The sequence below is a fragment of the Canis lupus genome, chromosome 12, assembly GCF_003254725.2.
Source record: "Canis lupus dingo isolate Sandy chromosome 12, ASM325472v2, whole genome shotgun sequence".
Taxonomy (NCBI): domain Eukaryota; kingdom Metazoa; phylum Chordata; class Mammalia; order Carnivora; family Canidae; genus Canis; species Canis lupus.
Window position 1 is genome coordinate 18,522,353 of NC_064254.1, and position 20,541 is coordinate 18,542,893.

The window sequence follows — 20,541 nt, forward strand, 5'->3', positions numbered from 1 at the left end:
TCCCCAGAGGTCAGGGTGTGGAAATGAACTTTCCAACCCTCTGATCACATAGTTGGGTCTCCTGGCAAACAGCCCTATTCTTAGGTGGGGTCCCTGGTCACCTTATCAACATAATAAAGACACCTTTACAACGCTCATCACTGAGAAAATTCCAAATCTTTTAGAACTTCTGTGTCAGAACTGGGGAGGAAAACCACATATATATTTCATAGTATAAATCACAATATTACAGAAGCAACAGTGAAAAATGGATGGCAGGAGGAAGAAAGAAGCCAGGGTTTTTCTCTCTGTGCCCATTCTCTGCCTCAGAGTCTCCACAATGATTACAGCTTTAATAGGGTGACTTCCACCCCTGAGCTCACTAGTTAACATCACCCCCTTGTGTTTTGTCCTCAGCCGGTGGGGGGGGAGGGGGTGGAAGTGACAGTGTGCTGTTGCTAATATCTGGGATACCTCATCATCCTCTATCTCTAGTGCTTCCACTGACTCAATAATTAATTTCCTACATTAAATTCTCTATTTTAAATACTTTGAGTAGTTTCCATTTTAATGGTAGAATCCTGATTGATACACTATATAATATGAAATCATTGGAAATAGTTTGAATTACCAATAATGAGAGGATAGTTAAATCAATTATGGTACAGCCACTGAGAAGAAAATATTACAGGTGTGATTATAAAGACTTCTTTATAGGATTATAAAGATTTCTAAGGAACAAGGAAATGATTATGATATGATATATAATTTAAGTGAATAAATTTAGAATGTAAAGAACTATAATAGAAAAATTAGAACTTCTGTTTTATTTTTTTTAAGATTTTATTTATTTATTCATGAGACACAGAGAGAGAGAGAGAGAGAGAGAGAGGCAGAGACACAGGCAGAGGGAGAAGCAGGCTCGGTGCCAGGATCCCTGCCGTGGGACGTGGGACTCGATCCCAGGTCTCCAGGACCACACCCTGGGCTGAAGGCGGCGCTAAACCGCTGAGCCACCCCAGCTGCCCAGAACTTCTGTTTCAGAGTGATAATGAGATCATGGGTGACTCTACTATATGAGTTTTTTTTCTGTCATTTTATTTTATTTCTATCAGTAAACAAAATAATCCAAAAAAATATGCACATTCCTCAGTGACTGCCATTTTGAAATCTATTTCCATATCTAGGGTGATTCTCAAGCATAAATATGATAGATCTATGATCCCTAAGTTCTGATTCAAGTCTCTGGTCAAAAATCATTTGCTCTATTATCCTATAACTGGACCCTGATAATCCAACATGAAGAGTATATTTTTAGAGTTCTCAAGGAAACTAAAGGTTCATTTAACTACACAATGTATTTTATAAAACTGATCATATGGGAGCCAACTAATATATGATGTGGGATTCATTTATTTAAATAGCCCCAAACACTTTCTGGAACCTTTGGAAAGTAGCACTGGGAAGGACTGGAAGACAGAACATACAAGACTGAAGGTCTAAGTGGGTACCAAGTTCCACAGCTTGGCATACTTAATGGGTAATGGTATCAGGTGCCCAAAATAAAGTGGCAAAGAGAATCAGTTTTGCAAGAGTTAGGGAGGGATACTTTTTCTGAAACTAGTCCATTGCATGTGTCTTTAGATAAGGTCTGCTCGTGTGCACTCAGGGAAACCTTAACAACCATAACAACCTATTTGTGGACCTAGGGGCATCAGTCTTCTGTAACACAAAAGTGAGATTGGGATCACATTTTTTTTTTGAGATTTATTCATTTGAGAGAGAATAAATATTTGTCTTTATTTCCCACCTTTCAATATAAGTAGTCATCACCTCACACCCATTAGGATGGCTACCTATAAATAAATAAATAAATAAATAAATAAATAAATAACAAGCATTGAAGAGGATATGGAGATATCCAATGTCAAACACAGTCAATTGAAATAAAGCTACATCAAATTTGAGAAAATTATTTCAGCTTCTAGAAGAAAATAGGAAAATGGGTTTTATAGAAAGGACCAAAGAGCTAGAAGACAGTGAAGCACATTTTCAAAATTCTGAAGTGATTTCCAACCAAGAAATCTAGTCTTAAACTCTAATTATGAGAGTAGATTAAATTCATATTGAGCATTCAAGGTCTCAACAAATATAAGTCTATAGATACTTTCTTAGGAAGCAACTAGAGAATGTACTTATAAAAATGACACAGTAAACTAAGGAAAGGAAGATATAGGATCTAGGAACCAGAAAATCTAAAACAAGAGAGATATCAAAAGAATCATATCAGACCTAGAGAGTAGCCAAGGCACAGTGCATCAGGTTGCATTCCAGAAAGTTACAACAGTGATTTCTTGAATAAGGAATCAGTAATATAGCTATTCTGCTTTAATCTATTGAAAGATTGATGCTTATATTTATGTAAATGGGAGAGAGTTTGAAGATGTATCATTGGCAGATATATAGAAAATTAAGGGAATACATGACAATTATAAACACAGAAGAAGCAAAAAGCTGTGTGAGGAAGAAAGTAACCACAACACATAACATAACTGAAGTATTATTACAGTTTACAAAAGGTTTTTCTCTTAGAAAGATTAGGTCACTGAGGCCAGAATTAGTAATAGATTTATTAATTTACTGTCATAATTCATATTTATTATATTTATAGATATAAATATTAATCTTAAAAGTATATCCTTTCCAAATTATTTACTTTTACCTACAAATGTAAACTCCTTCTACAAAATACCTAAATTCCAAAAAAATAAAATAAAATTTGTAAGTAGATTGTAAGTACATACTATTTATACATTTTCTGTTAAATAAAATGCTCAATTATCCAGAATAACATATTTCTCAATAATATCAAATAATAGCTTTAGCTATAAATACCTTCCTAGTAACCAAAACTAGAATTTTAGAGTTTTTGGTACATGTTAGTGTGTGTGTGTTCACAAAGACAAAGAGTTTAAGGAATTGATTCATGGGTCTGTAGAGGCTGGAGTGAGTCCAAAAAAAAAAAAAAAATCTGATGAGGTAAACCAGCAGGCTGGAGCCTCAAGAAGAGTCAATAGTTAAAGTCCAAAGGCAGTCTGCTGGTAGAAGTCCCTCTTCCCTAAAGAAGTTAAAGTCTATGCTCTACCAAGGCCTTCAACTGACTGGATTATCACCTTACAGGAGGATGATCTACTTTACTCAATCTACCCATTTAAATGTTAATCTCTTCCAAAAATATGTTCACAGAAACATCCAGAATAATGTTTGATCGAATATCTGGCCACCATGACCCAGCCATGTTGACATAAAATTAACCTTTACAGTTTGTATTTTTTTTTTAAAGATTTTATTTATTTATTCATGATAGTCACACAGAGAGAGACAGAGAGGCAGAGACACAGGCAGAGGGAGAAGCAGGCTCCATGCTGGGAGCCCGATGTGGGATTCGATCCTGGGTCTCCAGGATCGCGCCCCGGGCCAAAGGCAGGCGCCAAACCGCTGCGCCACCCAGGGATCCCTACAGTTTGTATTAATTCTTTAACCAGCTTTGATGTCATCAGGATAACTACTAACCAAGCCTAGGATTTGTTATTTCTCCCCAGCCCAGGAGGCAAGAGTGTGGCAGTCAGGGTGACATCAGCTCGTCACAGACAGTGAAGGTGGCCTTACACCTCTCAACTAGGCTACCACCCACAACGGAGCAACAGAACTGAGGGCCCTATTAGTTTGCATTTCTCCACTTCTCAGTAGCTATTTCACTGTTAAAGAAAAGAAGAGGATAAAGGGAGTCCAATTTCCCCATCTGTCAACATGATAAAAAATAGATGGGAATAGATGAAACACTGGACTCAGTACTTCCCCCCTCCCTCAGCCCCAAATCTCACACACATCTTGATTCTTAGTATTCTTTAAACATGCTTCTTATAGTGTTTAATTCAGTATTCATCTAGAAAACTATTCGACTCCTTCTAAGACATCATAGCCATTGCTCTCTTGCATAGACTGGAGTATATGATGGAGATAAAAATCCTCAAATTTGGGAATCAGAAAAAAATGCATTAAAAACAATAATCTGAGAGTGAGTGCAGGCTAGGACTTAATAAAATCAATAATTCCAAATTGCATATAAGCAAAAGTAGTTTTTTTTTTAACTTCTTACGTTCATACTATGGGCTTATCTTTATTTTTTTAAAGATTTTATTTATTTATTCATGAGACAGAGAGAGAGAGAGAGAGAGAGAAGCAGAGACACAGGCAGAGGGAGAAGCAGGCTCCATGCAGGGAGCCCGACGTGGGACTCAATCCCGGGTCTCCAGGATCACGCTGTAGGCCGAAGGCAGGCGCTAAACCGCTGAGCCACCCGGGGATCCCTTGGGCTTATCTTTATTAAGAATTAGTCAGAAAGGAGCACTGGATGTAGCATGGAAGTATTGAATCGTTATATTGTACACTTGAAACTAACATTACACTGTATGTTATCTGGAATTTAAATAAAAACTTTAAAAATAAGAATTAGTTAGAATGCATCATAGTTGGTAGAACAGCTATACAAGGAAATTAAGAAAGATGTCAAACAAGTATGCTCATAAACTCAGGAAATAGCTCAGCTTTTGTTGTTCATTGAATAAGAAATAAAATATGAGTTTTGGAATTCTCTTCAATGTCATTTTTCTATTGAAATAGTTCTTTGAATAAATATGCATATTATTCTGATAATAAAAACTTCAAATCTTCAAATTATGATATTCACTCAGAGATTAGCATATAGCAGTAATAATTATATGAAATAATGGTAGTAAAATATGGCTCCTCCACATAAGAGAGAATAGCAGATGAACATAAAAAAATGCAAGTTCAAAGAGCAATTTATTCAGTGACCAGCAAGCCAAGGGATTTGTGTAATCTAGCCTAGAGGAAACAGAGGTAGAGAGGAGCTTCTGGGAGTCTGATCTAATGACATAGATGACCAAGGGTGAACTTTAACAAAAATAAATTATTTGATTTTCTCCCCAGTCAAACCCCAAGCCTATATGTTTAGTAGCCATGAGCTTACCAGCAGGCTTCATAACATAAAAAAGGATTCAGGAAAACATCAAAGAGCAACATAGATCCTTAAAATATGATAGCAACTGATCCAACTATAGTAGGTGGTACTTCCTAAAGTGGTACTTACTAACGTCCCGTCCATGCAACATTTAAAACTCTAAATCAGAGAACTGATACAATTGTGTTAAATGTTAAATGAGACTCAGTCATGTGAATCAATACAAAGACATTTCCACTTCTTCAGATTTATCAGTTTATATTCTGGAAATTTTCTATAATTATCCTATAGCAGAGATGACTGAGTGGTTCACCAAAAACTTCTGTACTCCTTTCCAGAGTATAGACTGTCATGAGAATCCTCTTTCCAGTCAAGGACATTTTTTTTTCCAGATTCTTTGTATATTAAGAAGCCATGTGACTAGTTCTTGACAATGTCTTAGTAGAAACAGTATATGCTACTTCGAAATGGTTAAGAGTGAATATAAGTTCTCTCTCCTCACTCTACCCATCTGTCTGCTGAACAAAAACTCTAAGGCCCCAGGGGATAGCATAGACACACAAGATAGTAGGAGACAGGGGCCTTGAATCACCACTTGGGGGAAATCTCACACACAAATCAAGAACACCTGCACTGGACTGGTATGCATGCAAGAAAATAAGCTTTTATTGGTAAACTCTCTGAAACCTTGAAGTGTGTTTATTATAGAGGCTAGTCGTGCCCTAACTAGTGTAGATTTGTATGAACCATTTAGTGAGGGCCTATTATATGCAAATATAGCAGAATAAGTTTATGGAAATGTTGCCATCACTCAGGTCCAAGTTCATATTTTGTATGTTGTGAGAAACATTTTTTTTAAATCCAAAGTTTATACATTTATCAAGTGTTTACCATGATCCATATATTGTGCTAAAAACTTTAAAGGCTTTAGTCACTTAATCTCATGTGATCTTCTGCATTTGGGATTCTTTGGGACACTGGCCCAGCTCACAAAACATGCCACCCAGCCACACCCACCCAGCTACAGCAGTGAGTAAACAGTCCTTTTGTTCCACATTACTTCCTGACCACAGATGATCAAAAACCTCGATAAGATTGAACAATCAGGAGATCATTAGTGATTTTCTAGGAAAAGTTTTTAAATCCCTTTTTTTAAATTTTATTTATTTATTCATGAGAGACATAGAGAAAGGCAGAGACGTAGGCAGAGGGAGAAGTAGGCTCCTCATAGGAAGCCCGATGCGGTACTCTATCCCAGGACCCCAAGATCACGCCCTGAGCCAAAGGCAGACACTCAACCACTAAGCCACCCAGGCGTCCCCAGTAAAAGTTTTTAGAAATCTAGCCACATGGCCTCCATGTAACATGATCTGACTCAGTTTCAAATGCTTTTTTATTTCTTGTTTAAATGCTAATCTTTTTAAATTCATGTTATTAAGAAAGTATGGATGTTAATAGCTTATCGAGCTAATATTTGTAAATGGTCTGTTTGGACAGGTACAATTATGTAATGCAGTGTTTCCAACAGGGATTTTTTTTCCTTTTGTTTCCTTTTTTTTTAAAAAAAGAAAACTGTCAATGTCCCTCAAGTTATGGCAATGTACCTTGTGCCACTGCATTTTCAAAGTGTACTTTTTTTTTTTTACTGTTTCAAACAAATGGAAAAATACTTATAAAATGCTTTTGTGGGGGGTGGGGGAGGTTGTGATCTGTTACTGTTTTACAGAATAAGCACTTTGCATAGAGCTGAGTACACTAAGGATGGTAAACCATTTACCAGTGCCTGTCATAACATGTCTTTAAGAGAATGCATGGATATATAGCTCTAGAGAACCAATATAGCTCACATCAACAGGCTGAAGTTGAGGGCTGCATTTGTTAATTTGTATGTTTTTACAGTATCTAATGTTCTAGCAAGGCCAGCATATGCATAGTTGATTCGTGACTTATCATTTCAAGGGCACTAAATAGACTCCACTGAATTTTAAAAACTCGCTATAGCTTGTCATACCTTTAACACCCTATTGCTAAGGTCATCTAAACCCATCTTGCTTAAGGAAGTTATGTTTCCTGAAAGGTTGTCGGATATTAGTCACCCATTAGGGTCCTGAGACATGGGTCAGGGAAAGTCTTGAAGGAAATGATCCTGGGATGCATTTATTTTACAGAAATAAAGAGGTCAGGATCATAGAGGAGTTCTTTCCTTAATGGGATTCATAAGACTAAGGTTCTAAGCAACCCTAAAACAGCATTGAAGCACCAGGATCCTGAAAATGAGAGTTACAGAGCCCTAACCTTTGCCATGAGTAACTATTACAGGCTAAGCAGGGGTTACATATTCATCTAAACTCCCTCAACATCGACAAAAGCGGTACTTCTTGAGTACTTCTGTATTTTGGCATATGCTGAACTTCAATATGGAACTACTCTCCCTGAATTAATTTTAGAACAGAATGTGGTATATAGCAGCTATTAAATAAATGTTTGTTGAATTAATAGATCTATTAGGGCAGCCCCAGTGGCGCAGCGGTTTAGCGCCGCCTGCAGCCCAGGGCGTGATCCTGGAGACTCTGGATCGAGTCCCACGTCGGGCTCTCTGTATGATGCCTGCTTCTCCCTCTGCCTGTGTCTCTGCCTCTCTCTCTGTCTCTATGAATAAATAAATAAATAAATCTTAAAAAAAAATAGATCTATTAAAAGGAAACAATGTACAACACTTTGTGAGGTTACATTTGACGAGAAAGTGGTAGATTTGCTGCTAAAGAAAAGAAATGAAGTGTTCAGTAAGTTATCTTTAGCGGGAAATATGAAAATGTGAAAGGCAACAGGAAGAATTTATTGAAAGAGGTTGAAATATAAGCAAGGAAAAAAGTAGTCCTCAGCATTAACAATCCCTTATTAATTAGATACATATAGAATTTAACATTTGCTGATATTACAAAAGGTGAGTATCTTTGGTTAAGCACTAAACATTACAGTTTATGCTCCTTAAATAAACTATGGAGATAAGCTTAACTAGAGCAAGTAAGTCATCACAGTCCCAGCATTATGTTTTTTTATAATTTGTGCTTAGAGTAATATTACATATTTCCTTTGCCTTGAAAATATAGCACATGTGCATACTCTTATTTAAAAGCTAAAGGTGAATCTTAAAATAATGTAGCAAATCAGTTATTCATAATTTGGTTACTTACTTTTGCTAATAGAGGAAGAAAAATCATTCTATGTTTGAAAAAAAATGTGCTTGTCAACACAAAATTTAAACAGGTAAAAAGTAATAAATTTTCATTAAGTGCAGCCATACTTTGGAAACAGGGAGGAGGGAGTTTGTTCTCCGGGTCTTACAGCTACACTTGAGGATAGCTGCCAGTCAGATATATTGAACAGTTTCACGGGCTGCTCTGCCTCAGTGAGCAAAGCTATCATAAGAAACCAGCAGAGAGTAGCACACTTTCTATGGGGCTGGGAAAACAAAGGGTAGAGCATTAAACACACACAACAAACACTCAGAGAAGAGAAACTACAAAAAAAAAAAAAAAAAAGAGCAATCAGTCTCTGTGTGAATGTACTATTTTTTTAAGGTGAACGTATTCACCTATTTGAGGATCCAATTTGCCAAATTACGACATTTGAAAATTACCCTGATCTGATATCATAACAAAGGCATTGATGTGTGCAGGCACTGGTGTGTATTCTGATGCCTCTGCCTTTGTCTATTGTTCTTCAAGTGACTGCCTGATAATCCTCACTCTTTATCTCCTCAAAGATCTCTTAAGGTCTAAGAAATGAAATCCTTGGAGGTATCATTGAGAGACATAAGACATGCAAGAGTGAATTTCTAACGTGGAAGAGCTTACCACAGGCGTCTTTTACACTTGGGTGAAAAAAAAGAGCCTCCCTCCTTTTGTGGTCCACTTGGCAGAGCTAGATCGTTGGCTGGATGTGACAGCATGATCATAGCGAGTAGGGGTCTGGCCACTGGAAAGAGCATTTCCTAATTAATGCTGCAGTACACACATCCTCTTAGATGCAGCACTGTAACAGGATGTGGTTTTGGCAGGACTCTTTCTCGGAACAAAAACATGGGGCATCTGTCTGTCCATCAACTCTCTGGGTGACACACTGGAAGTCAACAAGACCTGGATCTCTGTCTTAGGCACCCATCTGACATCCAAAAACACAAGTGCCTCCATAGCCTAAAGTCATACTACTTTCCACAGTGTTCCTAGCAGAACTTCTTAAGATTAAACCTTCTCAGTTAGGATCTGTGCTTGCCAATAATCCCTTAAATTTCTGTCATAGTTTCTTTTGTCATTAGAGAGACTTCTCAACTGTTTCCAAGGATATTGACAAGGACTCAAGAGATCTTAGAGTCTCTCCTTTGTTCATATCTGGGAGAAAGGTGTTGGTTTTTAGAGCATCGCTGCCCCAGTCATTTTATTTATTTATTTGTTTGTATATTTTCTCCATTTTCCTTCATTCACAATACAGACAAGTGAAGGCCCTGGGCGGCTGTGTATACAGGTAGGTTTACTCTGCTTCCTCTTTCAGTACAGTCAGTATAAGAATACAGCCAGTGGTGAGCACCAGTGGTGAGTACCAGGTGACTGTCTGAGTCATTTTAAGACAAAAGACACTGAGGTTCTGTCTAAATACAGAAGCACTTCCTGACAAAAAGGGGAAAGTATGTCAATCGTGTAAGATGGAGGGGCACCTAAGGGGGCACCTGGGTGGTTCAGGGGTTGAGCGTCTGCCTTTAGCTCAGGTCATGATCCCAGGGTCCTAGGATAGAGTCCCACATCAGGGTCTCTCTAGGGAGCCTGCTTCTCCTTCTGCCTATGTCTCTGACTCTTTCTCTGTGTCTCTCATTAATAAATAAATAAAATCTTATAAAAAATCATGTAAGATGGACTGAAAGATCCAGATGGTGCCGAAACCTGCCTCTCTTCTGTCCCACATTTTTCTACCCAAAGTTCAAACTCTTCTTCCCTTGCTTACAGGCTCAGTATGTTCTGAAGTTCAAGAGTCAATACGAATACTAAGCAATGGGAACATAAGGAGTCCTAATGTAAAGTCTTGAGTCTTGGTTATGCTATCATTATCCTAATCTGGCCCCTTGTGATCCAGCTGTGACAACTTGCCCAGTTATGGTCATTTAGCACCTGATTGGTTCCTCCATGTGAGTCCACACTGGAGCCCATCGGCCAGTAAATGCTCTTTATTCAGCCATGTTATAAGCTGTGATGTATAAAAAACCATCCTCCTGACTGCCTGAAGCCTATAAAGTCAAAGAGAGAGCTAGATTCACACCAAAAGAAAAACTTGTGAACATTTGTATTTATAAGCTGGTAAGCTTTATTTGACAAATTTCATCGAGGATTTTAATGGAATCTGGATTATAGCCAGGGAAGATAAAGCAAGGGTGACAACTATGTCTTAAGTACAGTCGTTTTTTAAAAGATGATGATAAAAGTGCTTTTTTATTTTTACCACTGGAACAAGATTTAAAACATAATTTAGATGAGACTTAACAATTATTTAAAATAATGGAAAGCGAACCCGCCTAAGTATCAGGAGCCACACATGCTCTTTTGTATGGGACAGGCACTTTCACATACCCCAGTTATCAGGCAAGTCATTTAGTATCATCTTTTCTCTCATGTGTATCTATATCTGTAAAACAAAAGATTCATGCACATAATCTTCAGTTCTGAATTTATTAGAATCTGTTAATGACCACACAGGAGCCCCACCATAACCTCAGTGTAGATTGGATATTTTCAGCTGATTCAGAGTTTACAACGTTAATTTATATTGACATTTATACTATCAAAAGTGCCAAAAAAAAATCAAAGTCAATCTGGTTGTGTTACATAGTGTGTTAAAGCTGGCTGCTATAACAGACAAACCTAGAAACAGATGAGAAAGTCCATTTTTTGTTCAAGTAAAGACCAGTAGTTGGAGGGAGAAGCGAGAGGAAATAGTTAGTTCCATGTAGTCATTCAGGGATGCAGGCTCATGGAGTCTCCGCTGTCTTCAATATGTGGCTTCCATGGTTGCCCTTTGTGTCACTGTTCAGTCAAAATTTGGAGAAAACAAGGCAAATGGAGCATCAAATGGGAGTTTCCAGAAGATAGGATTGGAAGTGTAATGTCTAACTTTTGCTATGTTCCAAGAGGGAGAGAGGTCAGACTTAGAGAGCAGCTAACTAGTCTGTACTGACATATCCAAAAAGTCATTTCAGAGCAGAATACAATGTGTAAATTCTTTAAGCCCCAGTTCAGGTCATTTTCGTTCCATAAAAATTTGCTTGGTTACCACAGGCCTCAACAATTCACTGCCCCTTCTATCCTTTTTATCTGTACCGTGTGTTTTGACACTTTATCATATTGTCTTGATATTTCTTTATGAAAATATGTCTCCTCTGTTGATACTAGAAGCTCTTGAGAACAGAGACAGTCTTAAACTTTGTACTTCCTGTCTCCTACCCTCTCCCTTGTCATCCAGCACAATGCACTTAATAAAAGCCATTGAATGAAATAAATGTGATTCATTAATCTTGGTGAGGTGAGTTCTTTCAAAATACTGATAAATGTAAGCTATATTATGGGAATCGTAGGAGGGATCATCTGTTTTGTGTTTTTTTTTTTCCAGTCCCACTGCCAAGGACAATGCCTGGCATGTCAAGGGCACTCAAAATTATTTGTTGCCTGAAAAACAAAAGTTCTATGATTGTACATTCTGTGATCATCATAGGGCCCTGCTACTTTTCTTGTGGTCAAATATATAAGACAAATTCTAGTAGAATAATTAATAATAATAATAATAATAGTTAACACTTCCATAGTGCTTAATGTATGCTAGACATATAGAAAAACTCATTTAATACAATAATATTTTGATAGTTATTAATGTAAGTTCCTTGTATATATGTACCTTTTGAGCCAATGCTGGCCTTTAGGGAGGCTTGGTGTAAATTAGAAAAGGCACCACAGGCTGCATCTTTCACTAATCTATATTATCAAAGAGTATCCAGAGCAGAGACTTGCTCATAAATGTTGAATGGATGAATGGATCAATGAAAAAACTATATTATTTGAGTGGGTCTGAGTGATAGTAATTCCATTTACTTTACTTTTTTGTCTGATTTTTTCTAATTTTTCTACAATGTTAATATGTCACTCAATATATAAACTTATTTGATAGAGACAAAAATCTATAAATAATAAGTGAGAATAAAATGCATCAATCTGAGTACATTTTTAATTAAGAAAGAAAATCAATATAATGCTCATAGCTAATGCATTTTAATTTCCAAGATATATTCTTTCTGTGATAGAATTTATAATTACAAATGGTCACTTGTAAATCTTTTTTTTTTAAGATATTATTTATTTATTTGAGAGAGAGAATGAGCAGGGGGAGGGGGAGAAGCAGACTCCCAGATAAGCAGAGAGCCAAACACAGGGCTCCATCTCAGGACCCAGCGACCAAGACCTGAGCCAAAGGCAGATGCTCAACTGACTGAGCCACCCAGGTCACAGGTCATTTGTAAATCTTTTCATACTTCATTTCTGCAATTGAAGTTTGTACAAGTTGAGTTAAATGATACTTATAGTTAAGTTTTCATTTTTAAATAATTATTCAAGTTACATAAAAATCAAACAGAGGATTCACATGTGCCTCTCACTGAATTTATCCCAATGGTAACACCTCACATAACTATAGCAAAATATTAAAACGAGAAATCGACATTGCTACAACTACAGACTTAATTCAGATCTTAGATACTTCAAATATTCAGATTTCACTAGTTTGTTTTTTTAAAAGAATTTTTATTCATTCATGAGAGATATAGAGAAAGAGGCAGAGACACAGAGAGAGGGAGAAGCAGGCTCCCTGAAGGGAACCCAATGCTGGACTCCATCCCCAGACCCGGGATCATGACCTGAGTTGAAGGCAGATGCGCAACCACTGAGCCACCCAGGTGTCTCCAGATTTCAATAGTTTTATGTGTGTATTATGTAGTTTCATGAAATTTTATCACATATGTAACCACCACCAAATTAAGATACATCTAAAGAATATAATAAGAGTATTTTAAGATTGAAATATCCCAAAAATAAAATTGTTAAATCTCTTTCTTAATGTTTCATCAGACAGTTGGTAGAATTATAATTAATTGCCAAAATAATTTGGACAAATAGGGAGTATTCTCACCATTTTTCTATTTAAAAATATATTGAAATTTTAAGGAAAAATTCATTTTAGATGCTCCCAGGGATTTCTCTTTTTAGAAAGGAATCTGGAGGAGAAGACTTACACAATGAATAATCATCTCTTATTCATGTTTTTTTTATTATTTTATAAATAAAAATTAGCAGTTTGAAACTTCAGAATGTTTATTCATGTCTTAAAAACAGATGATGCAATGTAAGTACTCTGCCACCAGGTGGTGGTCCCTCCAATATTTGTTTTGAGATTCACATCAAAACTAGGGATGATTTTCCATCTAACTCAAGGAAATATAACCTTTCATGCTCTTTATGTTTAGTTACTTTAATAATCAGATTTAGTCTAGCATTCAAGGACCTCTACCATCAGTCTTCAATTTCCTTCTCAGGTTCATCTTCTACAGTTTCCCTGTATAAGAAACATTTGCTAAGCAGAATCTGGTATGTTCACTATATCTTATATATGTTTTTCCTCATTACACTTCTGTTTTATATTCATCTTTTTTTAAAACTAGTGCAGGAATATAATGCCTACTACATAGAGGGAGCTAAATAAATGCCTACTAGAAGACTTTGCTTATACATTCCTTGTATCTAAAATGCTTTGTCATCTATCTAGCTTTAAAACTCCTCCAATGAATGCTCAATTTCAGCATCACCTCTTCCACTCTTCCAACGTCATCACAGTAGGAAGTGATCTTTTCCTGCCGTACATAAGAAGTACTCTGTTTTTAGCACAAATATGGCTCTTCCACATTGCCTTAAGTTGTAGCTTTTGAATATTAATCCCATATTTTAATCTTCCCTTCGCACAGTATTTGGGTATTCAATGACTGTTAGTTGAGTTAATGCATTTCAATAACACATTTTAGAGAGAAATTTGAAAAAGGAAATCCCTATACCTATTACCATTTTTATTGATCTTTAAATTTTCTTTGTTTTTTATCCTGAATCTAACTTGAAGTCAAATTCCCTGCCTTGTTGTTTAAAAGTCAGCAAAGTGTCAAGTCTTCAAACATTGGATGGGCTGGAGTATTCCTTAACGTATTAACACTTCCTTGAGATACTCAGTCCTTCTTTTGGGGCAGTTCTTCATTCAGCCTCTTTACAGTTTATCCCACTTACTACTTGAACCAAAGAAACTCTTCAATTCTAGCCCCCTCTGCTCAGGAGTCTCTCTGCTTACTGTCTAAGCTTACTTTTAACATCTAACACTAGAATCTTTAAGAAAAACATTACTCTTCTTTTTTCTTATTAAAAAGAAACATTACAAGCACTAGCTATGTTTTCCTTTTATTAGAATTAGTAGCTAGGTGACCTTGAATTGTATGTCCAATAGATCTTCTTTCAGAAACACTCTAGTAATAACTTGAGTTCCCAACCTGTCCTAGCACAGAGTTCCCAGAGCTGCTTCCTGAAAGAGTTTATGTTCTTCCTAAAGAAAAGAACATTTTAAAATAAAACTATTTTAAAAATGAGGTTTGGGGATGGAAATTTAAGGCAGTTTCATGACAGTAACATTGATCTCTTTTGGCAGTTCTGATATTTATGTATTGGGTTTTCTCAAAGCTAGGTCACCTTTCTCTGCAACCATTTGGTCTGTTTCAAAAAGTGATTTCCTAAAGACCAAAAGACTACCTTTTTCTATTTAGAGTCCAACTTCACACTGTCAGAACTTAAAATTCTCTAGACTCCCATGGCAGAGCTGCTTTAGGTCAAAGTACAGCCAGAAATAAATGCCCAAATCTACCCTCAAAAGGGTCTCAGCCTTCAGAAGGGTTAACGGTACCGCTTATGACAGACTCCATAACAGGTCCATTCAACTGTTGTGATTACAGACCCCCATATCTAGATCTCAGACTTGGCTTTTGTTAGTTCTGCAAATACTGAATTGGATAAATATTTATTCAACACTGTGCCACATACAGTCCTAGGCTCTGAGAATGCAAATTTAAATAAAACGTGATTCCTGCCCTAGAGAAATGGACTATATTCTGGTAATTTCGTTACTCTGCCAGATAGTCTACCCTCACGACTATGTTTTCCCTGGTCCCTGACTCCTAGCCTAATGTCACCTAAATAATCGATTTTCCAGACATCCTGAATTCTAGAATGTTCCAGAGCTCACTGGTGCTATGACCTGTGACTAAAAGTTTTTCTTAGAGTCTTAATTCATTGAGATCTGATACACACCCAACAGAAGGAATAAAAATGCTTAGCAAATACTAGATAATACTAGATCTGTGCTCACTCTAGGGATCACAAATTTTCCAAAAGAATAAGAGCAGTAAGAAATCATCTTAAGTTGGTGCTCCACATGCATGCATTTTAATGTGCATAATGATCACTTGGAGAAGTTGCTAAAATGCAGATTCTGATTCCTTAGGTCTGAGAGGGGGCCTGAGACTCTGCATTTCTAACAAACTCATAGCTAATATCCATGCTGCTGGTCCATGGATAAGCTTTAAGCAGCAAAGCTATATGGTTTTTTCCCACTTCTGAATGAAGGCAAATCCATGAGAGATGTTCAGGATCCAGTCAATATGGTTGGTCTTAAATTCAGAAAAAAAAAAAAAAAAGGTAAACATTTTTAAATGAATTTAGTCAACCAGTACAAGAATTAGATTTTTAAAAAGTCAGTAGCAACTTTAGTGGGTATGCAGTGGATGATCAGAGTTCTCTCTAACTAATCAAAACATAAAATTAAAGGAAGCTAAAAACTGTATTGCAGTTTGTTTAAAAATTCAAATAGACTTACTATATGATTCAGGGATTCTGCTTCTGAGTATATGCACAAAAAATTGAAAGCAGAGACTCAAAGAGATATTTGTACATTCATGTTCATAGCAGCATTATTCACAATAGCCAAAAGTTGGAAGCACCTCAAGTATCTATTGACAGATAAATAACATACCACAACATGGACCAACCTTGAGGACGTGATGCTAAGTGAAATAAGCCTGTCACAAAAGGACAAATACTATATGGATTCCTTTTATATGATAAACCTAGAGTAGTCAAACTCATAGAAACTGAAAGGAGCAAAACAAAGTGAATGCCATTGAACTGCACACTTAAAATGGTTAAGATGATACATTTTATGTTATATGTATTTTACCATAATTACATTTTTTTAATTAAATGAGGTTAAAAAAGATTTACAGGAGAGTGTGGACTATCCAATGGAATAACATTAAAGATATCTTTGGAGTCAGATTTGTCTTACAAGAGTTCAAGTTCAAACCAGCAGTAGAGGAAATTATAAGATTTCTCTTTATTCAATTCAGACAGAAACTCAATTAATGGTATGACTTGTACCCAAGATTATGAATGATAGGACTAACTTTTTTATAGGACACGAGTGTTGTGAAGACCACAAACCAGAATTCAATACACCTGTCAGCATTGAAATTAGAATTACCCTGTTTATCTGTAATCCTAGGTTTTGTGTCCTCGCCAAAATCCCCTCGGTCTAATTTTCCTGGAATAGATAGCCACAACTTTCTCAGAAAGATAAAATTGTTCACTGGTGGATAAATGTCTTATAACTCTAAGAAGTCTTTTTTAATTCAAGAAGATGTATTAAGTAAATCAAAACTCTATGAATAATTTGTGTAAAGATTACTCTGCAGATTTGGTATTTAAACTATTTGTAAGTTAGATAAATATCTTTAAGATTCAGCCCCGTGATCAAATATGTAAACTTGGATTTATAATCAAACATGCAAAATATGTAATTAAATAATTGATTTCAGTTTTCTGATTTTAAGTTGAAAGGTATGTTTATTTAATTTCAACATTCTTGAAATGATTAAAAAAATGTGGTTCACTATATTTATAAATTTTAATTGTTAGACATATTGGCATTCCAATATGTTTTACCTGCTAAGTTGAATATTTGTAGTATTTATAAATGAAACTTGAATGTATTGAACTTATAAACACAATTTTAAATGTTTAGAGATATTAAACTAATGAACTTTGGAAATGAACTGATTATTAAAGGTATTTATTGTGTTCTATCAAAGCTGAACATTGATCAAAGTAATTGAAAATAATTGCTAAGATTTACTACATATGAAAATCAAAAAGCTTAAGTAAGATTTTGAATTTAATACTGTTATAAATTTAGTGTTAATTTCAAAGACCAAGGAAACATCAAAATCTTTTCTGTGCTCAAAAACCCACCCAAAAACTTCACATTGACGCTCCTAAATCATCTTAGATAGACATTCAGCCTGTTTGATATGATGAGGGAAGTAGATTCCAAAAACTTGTTTGATGGAGTTACATAACCTTTAAATATTTCCTCCTTCCATTTGCGGTGGTTGCACAGCCAAGACTGATTAAAAGGCTTCAGGCAACACTGAGGCCCCCATAAGCCTGTTTAAAGTACCCTGGGTCTAGAGAAAGTCTGAGAAATTAGTTGTCAATGCCACACTGAGCGTCAGCAACCAACTGTGTGGCATGAAGGATTTGAAAGTCAGAAATCAATTATGTAAATCATAGTTGAGGAATGGAAAAATATCAGTTAGAGCTTGCATTGGGATAGCAGCCAGTCAGATGGACCAGAAGCCAAAAACCAGACAAGAAGTTCCTTGAGAGCAAAAAAAGCGTTGTTCTTGCTCACTGCTGTACCCAGGGGACTTCAGGCAGGGATCACATCTTATTTATCTCTTCCATCACCAGTTCCAGGGGCTCAAATATCTGTTGAATGAATGAAAGACAAGATAACAGACTTAAAAAAGATTTGGTAAGCAAAAATTAATGGAGAGGACAAAGTAAAAAGAATGCTCTGTGTACAAAGACTTTAATAACCAAAGAAATTAACATTCTGCCCCTTGATCTGCCTTCAACTGTGGTCAGCATGGATTCAACAGGCAATTGAAAATAAAATGATTGGGAGGATTTGTGGAAACTACAGCTGGTAGACATCACTGAAAATCTCCATAGACCTTCAGCAAACCTGATTTCTGAAATAGAGTTTGTCATTCCCTGAGATTAGTATTTCTGGGAATGTGTTCTTTCCACCATAAATCCTGTGGGATGGTAGTGATTATAACTTGAGAAAAAGATGTCCATGGAAGATTTCTTAAGCAATTAATCCCTAAGCCTAAGATATTCAACCTTAGTTAACTAACTTTTAAAAACTCCCTGGATGAGCCTATATTCAGCTTAAAAACTAACAATTATATGAATAGGTGTTACTTTCTGCCAAATAAAAGTGAGAGGGGATTCCTCTCATCAACCAAGTTTAAAAATGTTGGTTAAACAAAAATAAACACAATGGCTTTTTTTCCTTTGTAGGACTCCTTGGAGTCAGTAATATTTTTATTTTCATTGTGAATTTTTAAAGAACGTATGCCATCATTTTCTAAATCTTTTGACCCTTGATTCCAAAGTGACTTGAAGAAATAATCTTCATAGGACCTGCTTGGGTCCTTAAAATCAAGCCCAAATCAGGTTTGAAAATCAGGCTAGTGGGGATCCCTGGGTGGCTTAGTGGTTTAGCGCCTGCCTTTGGCCCAGGGTGTGATCCTGGAGTCCAGGGATCAAGTCCCACATCGGGCTCCCTGCATGGAGCCTGCTTCTCCCTCTTCCTGTGTCTCTGCCTCTCTCTCTCTCTCTGTCTCTCATGAATAAATAAATAAAATCTTAAAAAAAGAAAGAAAGAAAGAAAGAAAGAAAGAAAGAAAGAAAGAAAGAAAGAAAGAAAGAAAGAAAGAAAAGAAAAGAAAATCAGGCTAGCGAACAATTCTTCATAGGACCTCACTGAAATTTGGCTTTGTGAGATATAAAATTTTATTTAATGTTTTAGTTCATTGATTCCATTGTTGGTGAAATTTCCCCCTTCAAGTATAGCTCTCAAAGGTTAATGATGCAACTTCACAGAGAAATTTTAAATGTAATGCCAATTTTTAAGGACTTTGCGGTAATAGATGAAGTCTGCATGGGGCTCACATTTTTCAAAGAAACTTTGCTCATTTATTTAGGTCTCTCCAGTACTCTTGTGAAACAGTCATGATGCACAAAACAGCAATAGAACCAGAGCTGTGGCACCTTATGGACAAGTCACATCTCAGCAATATTTCTTGATTTACAAGCCAGGCTGTGTTATTTATTTCTGAATTGGTTTTGTCTATCAGCTATGTAAATGTTTATTCGCTACCCTTATTAAATGTGGTATAAAAGGGGCCATGATTATACACTAAAATGAATATTTAAAGAATTAAATTGATACCTGAAGAATTTTTCACAGACAGAACAAGTCTAGCAACCTAGCAATTGATCAACCTGGCAATTTTAATTCAATTTTTTTTTCAAATGAGTTGCTCTCTCACTCAGAATATGCAAAGTGTATTTCTCCCATTTCCATGTACTTTACTTTCTAAATCAATGTTCTCAACTTTCGTGAATGACATAATCAATTAAACCATTTCCCCTCACTGGTCTATCTCTTGAACATTAAGCTAGCCAGATGGTTCAGCAAAAATACAATCCAACATGATTTAGATGTTTTCTTTTTTTCTTTTTTTTTATTGGAGTTCAATTTGCCAACATATAGCATAACACCCAGTGCTCATCCCATCAAGTGCCCCCCTCAGTGCCCGTCACCCAGTCACCCCCACCCCCCGCCCACCTCCCTTTCCACTACCCCTTGTTCGTTTCCCAGAGTTAGGAGTCTCTCACGTTCTGTCTCCCTCTCTGGTATTTCCCACTCATTTTCTCTCCTTTCCCCTTTATTCCCTTTCACTATTTTTTATATTCCCCAAATGAATGAGACCATATAATGTTTGTCCTTCTCCAATTGACTTATTTCACTCTGCATAATACCTTCCAGTTCCATCCATGTCGAAGCAAATGGTGGGTATTTGTCATTTCTAATGGCTGAGGAATATTCCATTGTATACATAGACCACAGCTTCTTTATCCATTCAGACTTAGATGTTTTCTAAATAATTTTTCTTTCTGACGTTTGAGTGAAATGTCAATTAAGTCTGGGCCTTGCTCACACAGGATGTCAGAGTCAGAATGAAAAAGCATCCTAAATTCTTGGTTCTTCAGGTGACCAAATCTAAACCATTCACCAAACATCTCTTTGTGTAATAGATATTACAGGAAATGTTTCATTCCTAAAGATCCCCCAAATCAGTTGGCAGTTCCATACTTTGAGTACCTAAAGGATTCTAAAGTAATGATAGATGCTGATATAAATTCTCCAGCATTTCAATTTCCTCTCTATAGACTATAAATATGAAATTTTGATGCTTACAGGATAGGAAT

At 36.2% G+C, this 20,541-nt stretch overlaps 1 non-coding gene across 1 annotated transcript; it reads right to left on the bottom strand.

Moving 5' to 3' along the window:
* Nucleotides 1-9,489: 9,489 nt before the first annotated feature.
* LOC112641911 (small nucleolar RNA SNORA51) lies at nt 9,490-9,614 on the bottom strand. The gene has a single exon (XR_003124895.1). It is a non-coding gene; the product is annotated as a small nucleolar RNA SNORA51 (small nucleolar RNA).
* Between the last annotated feature and the right edge of the window lie 10,927 nt (nt 9,615-20,541).